At 55.3% G+C, this 18607-nt stretch overlaps 1 protein-coding gene across 1 annotated transcript in view; it reads left to right on the forward strand.

Moving 5' to 3' along the window:
• The window catches only part of LOC143765199 (protein-glutamine gamma-glutamyltransferase 5-like), a 139353-nt gene that overhangs the window by 88392 nt on the left and 32354 nt on the right, over nucleotides 1–18607 (forward strand). The gene's annotated exons all lie outside the window — the stretch shown is intronic.

Raw genomic sequence — 18607 nt, forward strand, 5'->3', positions numbered from 1 at the left:
CATCTTTCTACCACCTGAACTTAAATTCCTGGGCTCCAACACCGCCAGTTGAGGCTCAGACGTGCCGTCTGCACAGTCAAAACATACGACCCAGTGTTATTGGGTTTCAGTAACGTCAGCTGATCCCCAGCTGTGTAGCCGGCAATGTGTCATGCGACCGCCACGCTGACACAACAACTGAAATGTAAGGGAATCTGTCCCCCCCCCCCCCAAGGCGTTTGTTACTGAAAGAGCCACCTTGTGCAGCAGTAATGCTGCACAAGGAAAAAGGTAGCTATTTTGGTTTTGCTCCTTGCACACGCAAAACTTAACACTTATAAAATGTGTCCACTGATACCGTAAAACCGTCCCGGAGGTGGGACTTTCCTTCGTAATATGACGCAGCACAGCCGTCATTCCTACCCCCCCGGCGCCGCGCCCCGGCTCCTCAGCGTTGTTTGATTCCGTCCCGGAGCCTGCGCTGTTATGTTATCCCGTGGCCAGGCACACTTAGCGCTGCCCGTCTTCTGGCATCATTTGGTGTCAGGCTGGCTGCGCCTGTGCGGCCACGCTGGCCGAGAGCCCGCCTCGCAGTGTCTTCTGATTTAATCCCACTGGGGGCCTGGGATCTATGGACATGCGCAGTGCATATCTGAACCTCCACCTCTCACTCATCTCCCTATGGCTTCTTCAGACTGTTCGGTGTCAGCTGGTCCCTAATAGCATGCCACGGCCGTGACACCGCACAGTCTGGAAAAGAAGCCGTAGGGAGGGGAGTGAGAGGCGAGGATATGCACTGCGCATGGCCATGGATCCCAGGCCCCCAGTGGGATTACATCAGAAGACACTGCGAGGCGGGCTCTCGGACAGCGCGGCCGCACAGGCGCAGCCAGCCTGACACCAAATGATGTCAGAAGATGGGCAGCGCTAAGTGTGCCTGGCCACGGGATAACATAACAGCGCAGGCTCCGGGACGGAATCAAACAACGCTGAGGAGCCGGGGCACGGCGGCGTGGGGGTAGTAATGATGGCTGTGCTGCGTCATATTACGAAGGAAAGTCCCACCTCCGGGACGGTTTCACGGCTTCAGGGGACACATTTTATAAGTGTTTAGTTCTGTGTTTGCAAGGAGCATGATGAAAAGAGCCACCTTTTCCTTTTGCATCTTTTGTGCTGCACAAGCTGGCTCTTTCAGCTACAAACGCCTTGGGGGGGGGGGGGTTAAAGGTTCCCTTTCGACTTTCTCAGGCTTCGGCCTACATTGTGTTCCTCTGCTTTTCCACCTGCCCCTGGGCTCCAACACCGCTAGTTGCCGTCCAGAAGTGCTGTACGCACAGTCAACAGTCCCTCCTCTGTTATTGGGGTTCAGTAACGTCAGCTGTTCCCCTGCTGTGTGTGTGGCAATCCCTCCTACCTCCTCCAACCTCCTCCAACCTCCTCCTCCTCCACCTGTCCCTGGGCTCCAACACCGCCAGTTGCCGTCCAGAAGTGCTGTACGCACAGTCAACAGTCCCTCCTCTGTTATTGGGGTTCAGTAACGTCAGCTGTTCCCCTGCTGTGTGTGTGGCAATCCCTCCTACCTCCTCCAACCTCCTCCAACCTCCTCCTCCTCCACCTGTCCCTGGGCTCCAACACCGCCAGTTGCCGTCCAGAAGTGCTGTACGCACAGTCAACAGTCCCTCCTCTGTTATTGGGGTTCAGTAACGTCAGCTGTTCCCCTGCTGTGTGTGTGGCAATCCCTCCTACCTCCTCCAACCTCCTCCTCCTCCACCTGTCCCTGGGCTCCAACACCGCTAGTTGCCGTCCAGAAGTGCTGTACGCACAGAGCCAAACACCTCGCCAATGTGTTAGTGGGGTTCAGCACCGCCAGCTGTTCCCCTGCTGTGTATACGGCAACGTGTACTGCGACCGCCACGCAGACACAACAAGTTAAATGTAAGGGAACCTGACCCCCCCCCCCCCCAGGCGTTTGTTACTGAAGGAGCCACCTTGTGCAGCAGTAATGATGCAAAGGGAAAAAGTGCCTCTTTTCGTGATGCTCCTTGCACATGCTGAACCTAACACTGTCCCCACACAGCGTTAAACCGTCCGGTAGGTGGAACTTTCCTTTGTCGTGTGACGCAGCACAGCCATCATTTTTACCCCCTTGGCGCCGTGCGCCCCCTCCTCAGCGTTGTTTGAATCTGTCCCGGAGCCTGCGCTGTTAGGTTAGCCCTTGGCCATGCACACATGTTGCGCTGCCCGTCTTCTGACCTCATTTGGTGTCAGGCTGGCTGAGCCTGTGCGGGTGCGCTGGCCGAGATCCCGCCTCGCAGTGTCGTCTAATGTAATCCCACCGCGGGCCTGTGATCCGTGCCCGTGCGCAGTGCATATCCTCTCCTCTCACTCCCCTCCCTACGGCTTCTTCAGACTGTGCGATGTCAGCTGGTCCCTAATAGCATGCCACGGCCGTGACACCGCACAGTCTGAAAAAGCCGTAGGGAGGGGAGTGAGAGGAGAGGATATGCACTGCGCACGGGCACGGATCACAGGCCCGCGGTGGGATTACATTAGACGACACTGCGAGGCGGGATCTCGGCCAGCGCACCCGCACAGGCGCAGCCAGCCTGACACCAAATGAGGTCAGAAGACGGGCAGCGCAACATGTGTGCATGGCCAAGGGCTAACCTAACAGCGCAGGCTCCGGGACAGATTCAAACAACGCTGAGGAGGGGGCGCACGGCGCCAAGGGGGTAAAAATGATGGCTGTGCTGCGTCACACGACAAAGGAAAGTTCCACCTACCGGACGGTTTAACGCTGTGAGGAGACACATTTCATAAATGTTAGGTTCCGCATGTACAAGGACCATAATTAAAAGAGCTAAGTTTACCTTTTCCAGCATTAGTGCTGTACACAATGGCTCTTTCAGCCACAAACGCCTGGGGGGGGGGGGTTAAAGGTTTCCTTTCAACTTGCTCGAGTGCAGGCTTCGGCCTACACTCCGCTCCCCCTGCTCCTCCTGCTGACCCTGGGCTCTAACACCGCCAGTTTTTGCCCAGATGTGCTAGCTGCACAGAGAAAAACACCAGCCAATGTGTCAGTGGGGTTCAGCACCGCCAGCTGTTCCCCTGCTGTGTAGCCGGCAACGTGTCCTGCGACCGCCACGCAGACACAAGAACTGAAATTGAAGGGAACCTGTCCCCCCTCCCCCAGGTGTTTATATGTTTTACAGCTACCTTGAACAGCAGTAATGCTGCATGTGTTCAAGGTGGCTCAGAAACTTATTCTCCTTGCCCATGTTGAAGTGAACACGTCTAAAATGTGTCCTCTGTGACCATTAAAACGTCCCTCAGGTGTGATTTGACTTTGTATTGACACACGCAACAAGCTCCTTGGTAACGCTGCCCGTCTTCTGGCATCATTGTTTGGCTGGCTGCGCCTCTGCGGCCGCCCTGACCCACACAACGCCCCTCGTTGTCTTATTTAATGGGACTGCGAGGGTGTGATTGATGGGCAGGATCAGTGCATCAGTTCGCCTGTCCCTCCTCTCCTTCCGCCTTCTTCGGACTGTGCGGCTTCATGGCCGTGGCATGCGATAAGGGATCAGATGACGCCGCACAGTCTGAAGCGGGTGTAAGGACCCGAGTGTGAGAGGCCAACATATGTGCTGCGCCAGGCCCTGAATCCCAGCCCCGCAGTGTTTTAACAATGTTAAGACACTGCGGGGCTGGGATTCATGGGCATCGCGAACCGCACCGGCCGACATTACATGATGCCAGAAGATGGGCAGCGCTAACGGCGCTAGGCCAGGGGATAACACGACAGCGCAGACTCCTGTACAGCAAATAACAACGCTCGGGAGGCTGCACCCAGCACCAAGGTGGGATTCTTGACACCTGTGCTGCGTCTCATTACAAAGGGAACTCTCGCCTCCATTACACAGTTTGACTGTATAAAGGGCTGAATGTTATACGTGTTCCATTCAGCGTGTGCAAGGAGAAAAATTACAAGAGCAACCTTTGACTTGCGCAGCACTGCTGCTGCATAAGCTGTGGCTCTTCTACTTTGTAACCCCTGAGGGGGGGTTAAAGGTGACTTTTGAAATCGGTTCAATTAGGCTTCGGCCTACACTCTGCTCCACCTGCAGAGCCCGGGCTCCAACAACGCTAGTTGCTGTCCGGAAGTGCTGGCTGCACAGAGCCAAACACCTCGCCAATGTGTCAGTGGGGTCCAGCACCGCCAGCTGTTCCCCTGCTGTGTAGCCGGCAACGTGTCCTGCAAAAGCCACGCAGACACAACAGACCCAAAGCTGCCGCCAGTGCAGGCTTCGGCCTACACTCCCCTCCCCCTGCTCCTCCTCCTCCTGCTCCTCCTCCTGCTGTCCCTGGGCTCTAACACACCGCCAGTTGGGGCCCAGATGTGCTAGCTGCACAGAGAAAAACACCAGCCAATGTGTCAGTGGGGTCCAGCACCGCCAGCTGTTCCCCTGCTGTGCAGCCGGCAACGTGTCCTGCAAAAGCCACGCAGACACAAGAACTGAAATTGAAGGGAACCTGTCCCCCCTCCCCCAGGCGTTTTTACGTTATCCAGCCACCTTGTACAGCGGTAATGCTGCATGTGTGCAAGGTGGCTCAGAAACGTATTCTCCTCGCACATGTGGAACTGAAAACACGTCTGAAAGGTGTCCTCTGTGTGACCATTTAACCGTCCCGGTGGTGTGACTTTCCTTTGTAATGACACGCTGCAACCCCCTTGGTAGCGCTGCCCGTCTTCTGGCATCATTGTTTGGCTGCCTGCGCCTCTGCGGCCACCCTGACCCACACAACGCCCCTCGGTGTCTTATTTATTGGGACTGCGAGGGTGTGATTGATGGGCAGGATCAGTGCATCAGTTCGCCTGTCCCTCCTCTCCTTCCGCCTTCTTTGGACTGTGCGGCTTCATGGCCGTGGCATGCGATAAGGGATCAGATGACGCCGCACAGTCTGAAGCGGGTGTAAGGACCCGAGTGTGAGAGGCCAACATATGTGCTGCGCCAGGCCCTGAATCCCAGCCCCGCAGTGTTTTAACAATGTTAAGACACTGCGGGGCTGGGATTCATGGGCATCGCGAACCGCACCGGCCGACATTACATGATGCCAGAAGATGGGCAGCGCTAACGGCGCTAGGCCAGGGGATAACACGACAGCGCAGACTCCTGTACAGCAAATAACAACGCTCGGGAGGCTGCACCCAGCACCAAGGTGGGATTCTTGACACCTGTGCTGCGTCTCATTACAAAGGGAACTCTCGCCTCCATTACACAGTTTGACTGTATAAAGGGCTGAATGTTATACGTGTTCCATTCAGCGTGTGCAAGGAGAAAAATTACAAGAGCAACCTTTGACTTGCGCAGCACTGCTGCTGCATAAGCTGTGGCTCTTCTACTTTGTAACCCCTGAGGGGGGGTTAAAGGTGACTTTTGAAATCGGTTCAATTAGGCTTCGGCCTACACTCTGCTCCACCTGCAGAGCCCGGGCTCCAACAACGCTAGTTGCTGTCCGGAAGTGCTGGCTGCACAGAGCCAAACACCTCGCCAATGTGTCAGTGGGGTCCAGCACCGCCAGCTGTTCCCCTGCTGTGTAGCCGGCAACGTGTCCTGCAAAAGCCACGCAGACACAACAGACCCAAAGCTGCCGCCAGTGCAGGCTTCGGCCTACACTCCCCTCCCCCTGCTCCTCCTCCTCCTGCTCCTCCTCCTGCTGTCCCTGGGCTCTAACACACCGCCAGTTGGGGCCCAGATGTGCTAGCTGCACAGAGAAAAACACCTCGCCAATGTGTCAGTGGGGTCCAGCACCGCCAGCTGTTCCCCTGCTGTGCAGCCGGCAACGTGTCCTGCAAAAGCCACGCAGACACAAGAACTGAAATTGAAGGGAACCTGTCCCCCCTCCCCCAGGCGTTTTTACGTTATCCAGCCACCTTGTACAGCGGTAATGCTGCATGTGTGCAAGGTGGCTCAGAAACGTATTCTCCTCGCACATGTGGAACTGAAAACACGTCTGAAAGGTGTCCTCTGTGTGACCATTTAACCGTCCCGGTGGTGTGACTTTCCTTTGTAATGACACGCTGCAACCCCCTTGGTAGCGCTGCCCGTCTTCTGGCATCATTGTTTGGCTGCCTGCGCCTCTGCGGCCGCCCTGACCCACACAACGCCCCTCGGTGTCTTATTTATTGGGACTGCGAGGGTGTGATTGATGGGCAGGATCAGTGCATCAGTTCGCCTGTCCCTCCTCTCCTTCCGCCTTCTTCGGACTGTGCGGCTTCATGGCCGTGGCATGCGATAAGGGATCAGATGACGCCGCACAGTCTGAAGCGGGTGTAAGGACCCGAGTGTGAGAGGCCAACATATGTGCTGCGCCAGGCCCTGAATCCCAGCCCCGCAGTGTTTTAACAATGTTAAGACACTGCGGGGCTGGGATTCATGGGCATCGCGAACCGCACCGGCCGACATTACATGATGCCAGAAGATGGGCAGCGCTAACGGCGCTAGGCCAGGGGATAACACGACAGCGCAGACTCCTGTACAGCAAATAACAACGCTCGGGAGGCTGCACCCAGCACCAAGGTGGGATTCTTGACACCTGTGCTGCGTCTCATTACAAAGGGAACTCTCGCCTCCATTACACAGTTTGACTGTATAAAGGGCTGAATGTTATACGTGTTCCATTCAGCGTGTGCAAGGAGAAAAATTACAAGAGCAACCTTTGACTTGCGCAGCACTGCTGCTGCATAAGCTGTGGCTCTTCTACTTTGTAACCCCTGAGGGGGGGTTAAAGGTGACTTTTGAAATCGGTTCAATTAGGCTTCGGCCTACACTCTGCTCCACCTGCAGAGCCCGGGCTCCAACAACGCTAGTTGCTGTCCGGAAGTGCTGGCTGCACAGAGCCAAACACCTCGCCAATGTGTCAGTGGGGTCCAGCACCGCCAGCTGTTCCCCTGCTGTGTAGCCGGCAACGTGTCCTGCAAAAGCCACGCAGACACAACAGACCCAAAGCTGCCGCCAGTGCAGGCTTCGGCCTACACTCCCCTCCCCCTGCTCCTCCTCCTCCTGCTCCTCCTCCTGCTGTCCCTGGGCTCTAACACACCGCCAGTTGGGGCCCAGATGTGCTAGCTGCACAGAGAAAAACACCTCGCCAATGTGTCAGTGGGGTCCAGCACCGCCAGCTGTTCCCCTGCTGTGCAGCCGGCAACGTGTCCTGCAAAAGCCATGCAGACACAAGAACTGAAATTGAAGGGAACCTGTCCCCCCTCCCCCAGGCGTTTTTACGTTATCCAGCCACCTTGTACAGCGGTAATGCTGCATGTGTGCAAGGTGGCTCAGAAACGTATTCTCCTCGCACATGTGGAACTGAAAACACGTCTGAAAGGTGTCCTCTGTGTGACCATTTAACCGTCCCGGTGGTGTGACTTTCCTTTGTAATGACACGCTGCAACCCCCTTGGTAGCGCTGCCCGTCTTCTGGCATCATTGTTTGGCTGCCTGCGCCTCTGCGGCCGCCCTGACCCACACAACGCCCCTCGGTGTCTTATTTATTGGGACTGCGAGGGTGTGATTGATGGGCAGGATCAGTGCATCAGTTCGCCTGTCCCTCCTCTCCTTCCGCCTTCTTCGGACTGTGCGGCTTCATGGCCGTGGCATGCGATAAGGGATCAGATGACGCCGCACAGTCTGAAGCGGGTGTAAGGACCCGAGTGTGAGAGGCCAACATATGTGCTGCGCCAGGCCCTGAATCCCAGCCCCGCAGTGTTTTAACAATGTTAAGACACTGCGGGGCTGGGATTCATGGGCATCGCGAACCGCACCGGCCGACATTACATGATGCCAGAAGATGGGCAGCGCTAACGGCGCTAGGCCAGGGGATAACACGACAGCGCAGACTCCTGTACAGCAAATAACAACGCTCGGGAGGCTGCACCCAGCACCAAGGTGGGATTCTTGACACCTGTGCTGCGTCTCATTACAAAGGGAACTCTCGCCTCCATTACACAGTTTGACTGTATAAAGGGCTGAATGTTATACGTGTTCCATTCAGCGTGTGCAAGGAGAAAAATTACAAGAGCAACCTTTGACTTGCGCAGCACTGCTGCTGCATAAGCTGTGGCTCTTCTACTTTGTAACCCCTGAGGGGGGGTTAAAGGTGACTTTTGAAATCGGTTCAATTAGGCTTCGGCCTACACTCTGCTCCACCTGCAGAGCCCGGGCTCCAACAACGCTAGTTGCTGTCCGGAAGTGCTGGCTGCACAGAGCCAAACACCTCGCCAATGTGTCAGTGGGGTCCAGCACCGCCAGCTGTTCCCCTGCTGTGTAGCCGGCAACGTGTCCTGCAAAAGCCACGCAGACACAACAGACCCAAAGCTGCCGCCAGTGCAGGCTTCGGCCTACACTCCCCTCCCCCTGCTCCTCCTCCTCCTGCTCCTCCTCCTGCTGTCCCTGGGCTCTAACACACCGCCAGTTGGGGCCCAGATGTGCTAGCTGCACAGAGAAAAACACCTCGCCAATGTGTCAGTGGGGTCCAGCACCGCCAGCTGTTCCCCTGCTGTGCAGCCGGCAACGTGTCCTGCAAAAGCCACGCAGACACAAGAACTGAAATTGAAGGGAACCTGTCCCCCCTCCCCCAGGCGTTTTTACGTTATCCAGCCACCTTGTACAGCGGTAATGCTGCATGTGTGCAAGGTGGCTCAGAAACGTATTCTCCTCGCACATGTGGAACTGAAAACACGTCTGAAAGGTGTCCTCTGTGTGACCATTTAACCGTCCCGGTGGTGTGACTTTCCTTTGTAATGACACGCTGCAACCCCCTTGGTAGCGCTGCCCGTCTTCTGGCATCATTGTTTGGCTGCCTGCGCCTCTGCGGCCGCCCTGACCCACACAACGCCCCTCGGTGTCTTATTTATTGGGACTGCGAGGGTGTGATTGATGGGCAGGATCAGTGCATCAGTTCGCCTGTCCCTCCTCTCCTTCCGCCTTCTTCGGACTGTGCGGCTTCATGGCCGTGGCATGCGATAAGGGATCAGATGACGCCGCACAGTCTGAAGCGGGTGTAAGGACCCGAGTGTGAGAGGCCAACATATGTGCTGCGCCAGGCCCTGAATCCCAGCCCCGCAGTGTTTTAACAATGTTAAGACACTGCGGGGCTGGGATTCATGGGCATCGCGAACCGCACCGGCCGACATTACATGATGCCAGAAGATGGGCAGCGCTAACGGCGCTAGGCCAGGGGATAACACGACAGCGCAGACTCCTGTACAGCAAATAACAACGCTCGGGAGGCTGCACCCAGCACCAAGGTGGGATTCTTGACACCTGTGCTGCGTCTCATTACAAAGGGAACTCTCGCCTCCATTACACAGTTTGACTGTATAAAGGGCTGAATGTTATACGTGTTCCATTCAGCGTGTGCAAGGAGAAAAATTACAAGAGCAACCTTTGACTTGCGCAGCACTGCTGCTGCATAAGCTGTGGCTCTTCTACTTTGTAACCCCTGAGGGGGGGTTAAAGGTGACTTTTGAAATCGGTTCAATTAGGCTTCGGCCTACACTCTGCTCCACCTGCAGAGCCCGGGCTCCAACAACGCTAGTTGCTGTCCGGAAGTGCTGGCTGCACAGAGCCAAACACCTCGCCAATGTGTCAGTGGGGTCCAGCACCGCCAGCTGTTCCCCTGCTGTGTAGCCGGCAACGTGTCCTGCAAAAGCCACGCAGACACAACAGACCCAAAGCTGCCGCCAGTGCAGGCTTCGGCCTACACTCCCCTCCCCCTGCTCCTCCTCCTCCTGCTCCTCCTCCTGCTGTCCCTGGGCTCTAACACACCGCCAGTTGGGGCCCAGATGTGCTAGCTGCACAGAGAAAAACACCTCGCCAATGTGTCAGTGGGGTCCAGCACCGCCAGCTGTTCCCCTGCTGTGCAGCCGGCAACGTGTCCTGCAAAAGCCACGCAGACACAAGAACTGAAATTGAAGGGAACCTGTCCCCCCTCCCCCAGGCGTTTTTACGTTATCCAGCCACCTTGTACAGCGGTAATGCTGCATGTGTGCAAGGTGGCTCAGAAACGTATTCTCCTCGCACATGTGGAACTGAAAACACGTCTGAAAGGTGTCCTCTGTGTGACCATTTAACCGTCCCGGTGGTGTGACTTTCCTTTGTAATGACACGCTGCAACCCCCTTGGTAGCGCTGCCCGTCTTCTGGCATCATTGTTTGGCTGCCTGCGCCTCTGCGGCCGCCCTGACCCACACAACGCCCCTCGGTGTCTTATTTATTGGGACTGCGAGGGTGTGATTGATGGGCAGGATCAGTGCATCAGTTCGCCTGTCCCTCCTCTCCTTCCGCCTTCTTCGGACTGTGCGGCTTCATGGCCGTGGCATGCGATAAGGGATCAGATGACGCCGCACAGTCTGAAGCGGGTGTAAGGACCCGAGTGTGAGAGGCCAACATATGTGCTGCGCCAGGCCCTGAATCCCAGCCCCGCAGTGTTTTAACAATGTTAAGACACTGCGGGGCTGGGATTCATGGGCATCGCGAACCGCACCGGCCGACATTACATGATGCCAGAAGATGGGCAGCGCTAACGGCGCTAGGCCAGGGGATAACACGACAGCGCAGACTCCTGTACAGCAAATAACAACGCTCGGGAGGCTGCACCCAGCACCAAGGTGGGATTCTTGACACCTGTGCTGCGTCTCATTACAAAGGGAACTCTCGCCTCCATTACACAGTTTGACTGTATAAAGGGCTGAATGTTATACGTGTTCCATTCAGCGTGTGCAAGGAGAAAAATTACAAGAGCAACCTTTGACTTGCGCAGCACTGCTGCTGCATAAGCTGTGGCTCTTCTACTTTGTAACCCCTGAGGGGGGGTTAAAGGTGACTTTTGAAATCGGTTCAATTAGGCTTCGGCCTACACTCTGCTCCACCTGCAGAGCCCGGGCTCCAACAACGCTAGTTGCTGTCCGGAAGTGCTGGCTGCACAGAGCCAAACACCTCGCCAATGTGTCAGTGGGGTCCAGCACCGCCAGCTGTTCCCCTGCTGTGTAGCCGGCAACGTGTCCTGCAAAAGCCACGCAGACACAACAGACCCAAAGCTGCCGCCAGTGCAGGCTTCGGCCTACACTCCCCTCCCCCTGCTCCTCCTCCTCCTGCTCCTCCTCCTGCTGTCCCTGGGCTCTAACACACCGCCAGTTGGGGCCCAGATGTGCTAGCTGCACAGAGAAAAACACCAGCCAATGTGTCAGTGGGGTCCAGCACCGCCAGCTGTTCCCCTGCTGTGCAGCCGGCAACGTGTCCTGCAAAAGCCACGCAGACACAAGAACTGAAATTGAAGGGAACCTGTCCCCCCTCCCCCAGGCGTTTTTACGTTATCCAGCCACCTTGTACAGCGGTAATGCTGCATGTGTGCAAGGTGGCTCAGAAACGTATTCTCCTCGCACATGTGGAACTGAAAACACGTCTGAAAGGTGTCCTCTGTGTGACCATTTAACCGTCCCGGTGGTGTGACTTTCCTTTGTAATGACACGCTGCAACCCCCTTGGTAGCGCTGCCCGTCTTCTGGCATCATTGTTTGGCTGCCTGCGCCTCTGCGGCCGCCCTGACCCACACAACGCCCCTCGGTGTCTTATTTATTGGGACTGCGAGGGTGTGATTGATGGGCAGGATCAGTGCATCAGTTCGCCTGTCCCTCCTCTCCTTCCGCCTTCTTCGGACTGTGCGGCTTCATGGCCGTGGCATGCGATAAGGGATCAGATGACGCCGCACAGTCTGAAGCGGGTGTAAGGACCCGAGTGTGAGAGGCCAACATATGTGCTGCGCCAGGCCCTGAATCCCAGCCCCGCAGTGTTTTAACAATGTTAAGACACTGCGGGGCTGGGATTCATGGGCATCGCGAACCGCACCGGCCGACATTACATGATGCCAGAAGATGGGCAGCGCTAACGGCGCTAGGCCAGGGGATAACACGACAGCGCAGACTCCTGTACAGCAAATAACAACGCTCGGGAGGCTGCACCCAGCACCAAGGTGGGATTCTTGACACCTGTGCTGCGTCTCATTACAAAGGGAACTCTCGCCTCCATTACACAGTTTGACTGTATAAAGGGCTGAATGTTATACGTGTTCCATTCAGCGTGTGCAAGGAGAAAAATTACAAGAGCAACCTTTGACTTGCGCAGCACTGCTGCTGCATAAGCTGTGGCTCTTCTACTTTGTAACCCCTGAGGGGGGGTTAAAGGTGACTTTTGAAATCGGTTCAATTAGGCTTCGGCCTACACTCTGCTCCACCTGCAGAGCCCGGGCTCCAACAACGCTAGTTGCTGTCCGGAAGTGCTGGCTGCACAGAGCCAAACACCTCGCCAATGTGTCAGTGGGGTCCAGCACCGCCAGCTGTTCCCCTGCTGTGTAGCCGGCAACGTGTCCTGCAAAAGCCACGCAGACACAACAGACCCAAAGCTGCCGCCAGTGCAGGCTTCGGCCTACACTCCCCTCCCCCTGCTCCTCCTCCTCCTGCTCCTCCTCCTGCTGTCCCTGGGCTCTAACACACCGCCAGTTGGGGCCCAGATGTGCTAGCTGCACAGAGAAAAACACCTCGCCAATGTGTCAGTGGGGTCCAGCACCGCCAGCTGTTCCCCTGCTGTGCAGCCGGCAACGTGTCCTGCAAAAGCCACGCAGACACAAGAACTGAAATTGAAGGGAACCTGTCCCCCCTCCCCCAGGCGTTTTTACGTTATCCAGCCACCTTGTACAGCGGTAATGCTGCATGTGTGCAAGGTGGCTCAGAAACGTATTCTCCTCGCACATGTGGAACTGAAAACACGTCTGAAAGGTGTCCTCTGTGTGACCATTTAACCGTCCCGGTGGTGTGACTTTCCTTTGTAATGACACGCTGCAACCCCCTTGGTAGCGCTGCCCGTCTTCTGGCATCATTGTTTGGCTGCCTGCGCCTCTGCGGCCGCCCTGACCCACACAACGCCCCTCGGTGTCTTATTTATTGGGACTGCGAGGGTGTGATTGATGGGCAGGATCAGTGCATCAGTTCGCCTGTCCCTCCTCTCCTTCCGCCTTCTTCGGACTGTGCGGCTTCATGGCCGTGGCATGCGATAAGGGATCAGATGACGCCGCACAGTCTGAAGCGGGTGTAAGGACCCGAGTGTGAGAGGCCAACATATGTGCTGCGCCAGGCCCTGAATCCCAGCCCCGCAGTGTTTTAACAATGTTAAGACACTGCGGGGCTGGGATTCATGGGCATCGCGAACCGCACCGGCCGACATTACATGATGCCAGAAGATGGGCAGCGCTAACGGCGCTAGGCCAGGGGATAACACGACAGCGCAGACTCCTGTACAGCAAATAACAACGCTCGGGAGGCTGCACCCAGCACCAAGGTGGGATTCTTGACACCTGTGCTGCGTCTCATTACAAAGGGAACTCTCGCCTCCATTACACAGTTTGACTGTATAAAGGGCTGAATGTTATACGTGTTCCATTCAGCGTGTGCAAGGAGAAAAATTACAAGAGCAACCTTTGACTTGCGCAGCACTGCTGCTGCATAAGCTGTGGCTCTTCTACTTTGTAACCCCTGAGGGGGGGTTAAAGGTGACTTTTGAAATCGGTTCAATTAGGCTTCGGCCTACACTCTGCTCCACCTGCAGAGCCCGGGCTCCAACAACGCTAGTTGCTGTCCGGAAGTGCTGGCTGCACAGAGCCAAACACCTCGCCAATGTGTCAGTGGGGTCCAGCACCGCCAGCTGTTCCCCTGCTGTGTAGCCGGCAACGTGTCCTGCAAAAGCCACGCAGACACAACAGACCCAAAGCTGCCGCCAGTGCAGGCTTCGGCCTACACTCCCCTCCCCCTGCTCCTCCTCCTCCTGCTCCTCCTCCTGCTGTCCCTGGGCTCTAACACACCGCCAGTTGGGGCCCAGATGTGCTAGCTGCACAGAGAAAAACACCTCGCCAATGTGTCAGTGGGGTCCAGCACCGCCAGCTGTTCCCCTGCTGTGCAGCCGGCAACGTGTCCTGCAAAAGCCACGCAGACACAAGAACTGAAATTGAAGGGAACCTGTCCCCCCTCCCCCAGGCGTTTTTACGTTATCCAGCCACCTTGTACAGCGGTAATGCTGCATGTGTGCAAGGTGGCTCAGAAACGTATTCTCCTCGCACATGTGGAACTGAAAACACGTCTGAAAGGTGTCCTCTGTGTGACCATTTAACCGTCCCGGTGGTGTGACTTTCCTTTGTAATGACACGCTGCAACCCCCTTGGTAGCGCTGCCCGTCTTCTGGCATCATTGTTTGGCTGCCTGCGCCTCTGCGGCCGCCCTGACCCACACAACGCCCCTCGGTGTCTTATTTATTGGTACTGCGAGGGTGTGATTGATGGGCAGGATCAGTGCATCAGTTCGCCTGTCCCTCCTCTCCTTCCGCCTTCTTCGGACTGTGCGGCTTCATGGCCGTGGCATGCGATAAGGGATCAGATGACGCCGCACAGTCTGAAGCGGGTGTAAGGACCCGAGTGTGAGAGGCCAACATATGTGCTGCGCCAGGCCCTGAATCCCAGCCCCGCAGTGTTTTAACAATGTTAAGACACTGCGGGGCTGGGATTCATGGGCATCGCGAACCGCACCGGCCGACATTACATGATGCCAGAAGATGGGCAGCGCTAACGGCGCTAGGCCAGGGGATAACACGACAGCGCAGACTCCTGTACAGCAAATAACAACGCTCGGGAGGCTGCACCCAGCACCAAGGTGGGATTCTTGACACCTGTGCTGCGTCTCATTACAAAGGGAACTCTCGCCTCCATTACACAGTTTGACTGTATAAAGGGCTGAATGTTATACGTGTTCCATTCAGCGTGTGCAAGGAGAAAAATTACAAGAGCAACCTTTGACTTGCGCAGCACTGCTGCTGCATAAGCTGTGGCTCTTCTACTTTGTAACCCCTGAGGGGGGGTTAAAGGTGACTTTTGAAATCGGTTCAATTAGGCTTCGGCCTACACTCTGCTCCACCTGCAGAGCCCGGGCTCCAACAACGCTAGTTGCTGTCCGGAAGTGCTGGCTGCACAGAGCCAAACACCTCGCCAATGTGTCAGTGGGGTCCAGCACCGCCAGCTGTTCCCCTGCTGTGTAGCCGGCAACGTGTCCTGCAAAAGCCACGCAGACACAACAGACCCAAAGCTGCCGCCAGTGCAGGCTTCGGCCTACACTCCCCTCCCCCTGCTCCTCCTCCTCCTGCTCCTCCTCCTGCTGTCCCTGGGCTCTAACACACCGCCAGTTGGGGCCCAGATGTGCTAGCTGCACAGAGAAAAACACCAGCCAATGTGTCAGTGGGGTCCAGCACCGCCAGCTGTTCCCCTGCTGTGCAGCCGGCAACGTGTCCTGCAAAAGCCACGCAGACACAAGAACTGAAATTGAAGGGAACCTGTCCCCCCTCCCCCAGGCGTTTTTACGTTATCCAGCCACCTTGTACAGCGGTAATGCTGCATGTGTGCAAGGTGGCTCAGAAACGTATTCTCCTCGCACATGTGGAACTGAAAACACGTCTGAAAGGTGTCCTCTGTGTGACCATTTAACCGTCCCGGTGGTGTGACTTTCCTTTGTAATGACACGCTGCAACCCCCTTGGTAGCGCTGCCCGTCTTCTGGCATCATTGTTTGGCTGCCTGCGCCTCTGCGGCCGCCCTGACCCACACAACGCCCCTCGGTGTCTTATTTATTGGGACTGCGAGGGTGTGATTGATGGGCAGGATCAGTGCATCAGTTCGCCTGTCCCTCCTCTCCTTCCGCCTTCTTCGGACTGTGCGGCTTCATGGCCGTGGCATGCGATAAGGGATCAGATGACGCCGCACAGTCTGAAGCGGGTGTAAGGACCCGAGTGTGAGAGGCCAACATATGTGCTGCGCCAGGCCCTGAATCCCAGCCCCGCAGTGTTTTAACAATGTTAAGACACTGCGGGGCTGGGATTCATGGGCATCGCGAACCGCACCGGCCGACATTACATGATGCCAGAAGATGGGCAGCGCTAACGGCGCTAGGCCAGGGGATAACACGACAGCGCAGACTCCTGTACAGCAAATAACAACGCTCGGGAGGCTGCACCCAGCACCAAGGTGGGATTCTTGACACCTGTGCTGCGTCTCATTACAAAGGGAACTCTCGCCTCCATTACACAGTTTGACTGTATAAAGGGCTGAATGTTATACGTGTTCCATTCAGCGTGTGCAAGGAGAAAAATTACAAGAGCAACCTTTGACTTGCGCAGCACTGCTGCTGCATAAGCTGTGGCTCTTCTACTTTGTAACCCCTGAGGGGGGGTTAAAGGTGACTTTTGAAATCGGTTCAATTAGGCTTCGGCCTACACTCTGCTCCACCTGCAGAGCCCGGGCTCCAACAACGCTAGTTGCTGTCCGGAAGTGCTGGCTGCACAGAGCCAAACACCTCGCCAATGTGTCAGTGGGGTCCAGCACCGCCAGCTGTTCCCCTGCTGTGTAGCCGGCAACGTGTCCTGCAAAAGCCACGCAGACACAACAGACCCAAAGCTGCCGCCAGTGCAGGCTTCGGCCTACACTCCCCTCCCCCTGCTCCTCCTCCTCCTGCTCCTCCTCCTGCTGTCCCTGGGCTCTAACACACCGCCAGTTGGGGCCCAGATGTGCTAGCTGCACAGAGAAAAACACCTCGCCAATGTGTCAGTGGGGTCCAGCACCGCCAGCTGTTCCCCTGCTGTGCAGCCGGCATCGTGTCCTGCAAAAGCCACGCAGACACTTGCTCTTGTACCTTCTGCTCCCCATCCTGGTTCCAGTACCGTCAGCTGGTTCCGGGCAGAGCCTTTGGCTTAGGTGCCTCCCTTTGGTATCCGAGTTCCACCAACGTCAGGTGGTCCTTGGTAGTGCTTTCAGGCACGGGTACCTCCTGCTTAGTAACCAGGTTCCAGTAACGTCAGCTGGTCCTCGGTAGTTCCATTGGCTCTTGGACCTTCGGCTACCCATCCGGGTTCCAGCACCGTCAGCTGGTTCTCGGCAGTGTCTTTTGCTCTTGTACCTTCTGCTCCCCATCCTGGTTCCAGTACCGTCAGCTGGTTCCGGGCAGAGCCTTTGGCTTAGGTGCCTCCCTCTGGGTATCCGAGTTCCACCAACGTCAGGTGGTCCTTGGTAGTGCTTTCAGCACAGGTACCTCCTGCTTAGTAACCGGGTTCCAGTAACGTCAGCTGGTCCTCGGTAGTTCCATTGGCTCTTGGACCTTCGGGTAGCCATCCGAGTTCCAGTTCCATCAGCTGGTTCTCGGCATTTTCTCAGCCTTCTTGTACCTTCTGCTACATTTCCAAGTTCAAGAGACTAAACACAATGACCCAGAAGACCACCCCTAAGATGACGACGACACCAGAGACGACAACCACCGTGATGACGACGACCCTGGAGACGATGACCCCGAAGACCACCCCGATGACGACGACCCCGGAGACGACGACCCTGAAGACCACCCCGATGACGACGACCCCGGAGACGACGACCCTGGAGACGACGACGACCTGGAAGACCGAGAAGCAGAAGAACAAGAGGCTGCAGAACAAAGAGCAGAAGGACATTAAGCATAACACAAAATATCAGAGCAAAAAATATTATGTAAATTATAAGCAGAAGAAGACTAAGCAGTGTATGGGGGTGAGTCCGTTCCTCCTCGTGGTGCCCCTGGATAAAGCCTGATGCTGCAGGCCAAACTGAACGCGGACAAATGTAACTGTTTTGTGACAGGCAGAACGGAAGGTGTAATCTTCAAACTTTTATAGATAACAACTACGGGAATGCCTGTCACAAATAAGAATATGATGAAGAAGTTGAATATGATGAAGATAATAGTAAAATAAAAAGAATATGAACAATGTAACCCAAAAAATAATAGGTAGAAGATGAAGAAGAAGATGAATAAGGTGAAGAAGTTGATGTCAAAGAAGCTGATGATGAGGATAATTAAGAAGAAAGCGTGGGAGAAGTAAAAAAGAAGGTGAAGGGCGTGGAAGTAGTGAAACATCAATATCTGACATAAAAAAAAAAAAAAAACATAGTCAAATTCTTTCTAACGCCGAACTTCATAAAAAAAAATAAAAAATCCTGCTATTCTATTACATTGGGCTAAACCTCTGTCCCTTTAATATCTCCGCCACGTCCCCCAATACATCCTACAATATTCTTAGTTGTTTTCCTTCATGTAGAATGAACCTACAAGTGTATAAAGGGTTTATTTTAATTCCGATATTTTCGTCCCATTGACTTGCATTGGGATCGGGTATCGGTATCGGATTGGATTCCGATACTGTGACGGTATCGGCCGATACTTTCCGATACCGATACTTTCCGATATCGGAAAGTATCGCTCAACACTAATTATTACACTAAGGGTGCAATATTGTTTTCTACATTCCAGAGCATATTTACTGTGGAAACTTTTACGTAGCCCACCAGGTTGTGTTTTCATTACCTTATTGCAATATATGACTTACTGCATATTAGCAATCTGCTACATTTTATATATATTTTAAAGAGGTTGTATGGTCTCCTATGAAAACTCAGCAGCCACTCGATGTTCTATGCCAAATAGTGATGGGTCACGAATCCTCTGTATGCTTCATGCGACTGGG

This window comes from Ranitomeya variabilis, chromosome 4 (assembly GCF_051348905.1).
Source record: "Ranitomeya variabilis isolate aRanVar5 chromosome 4, aRanVar5.hap1, whole genome shotgun sequence".
NCBI lineage: Eukaryota > Metazoa > Chordata > Amphibia > Anura > Dendrobatidae > Ranitomeya > Ranitomeya variabilis.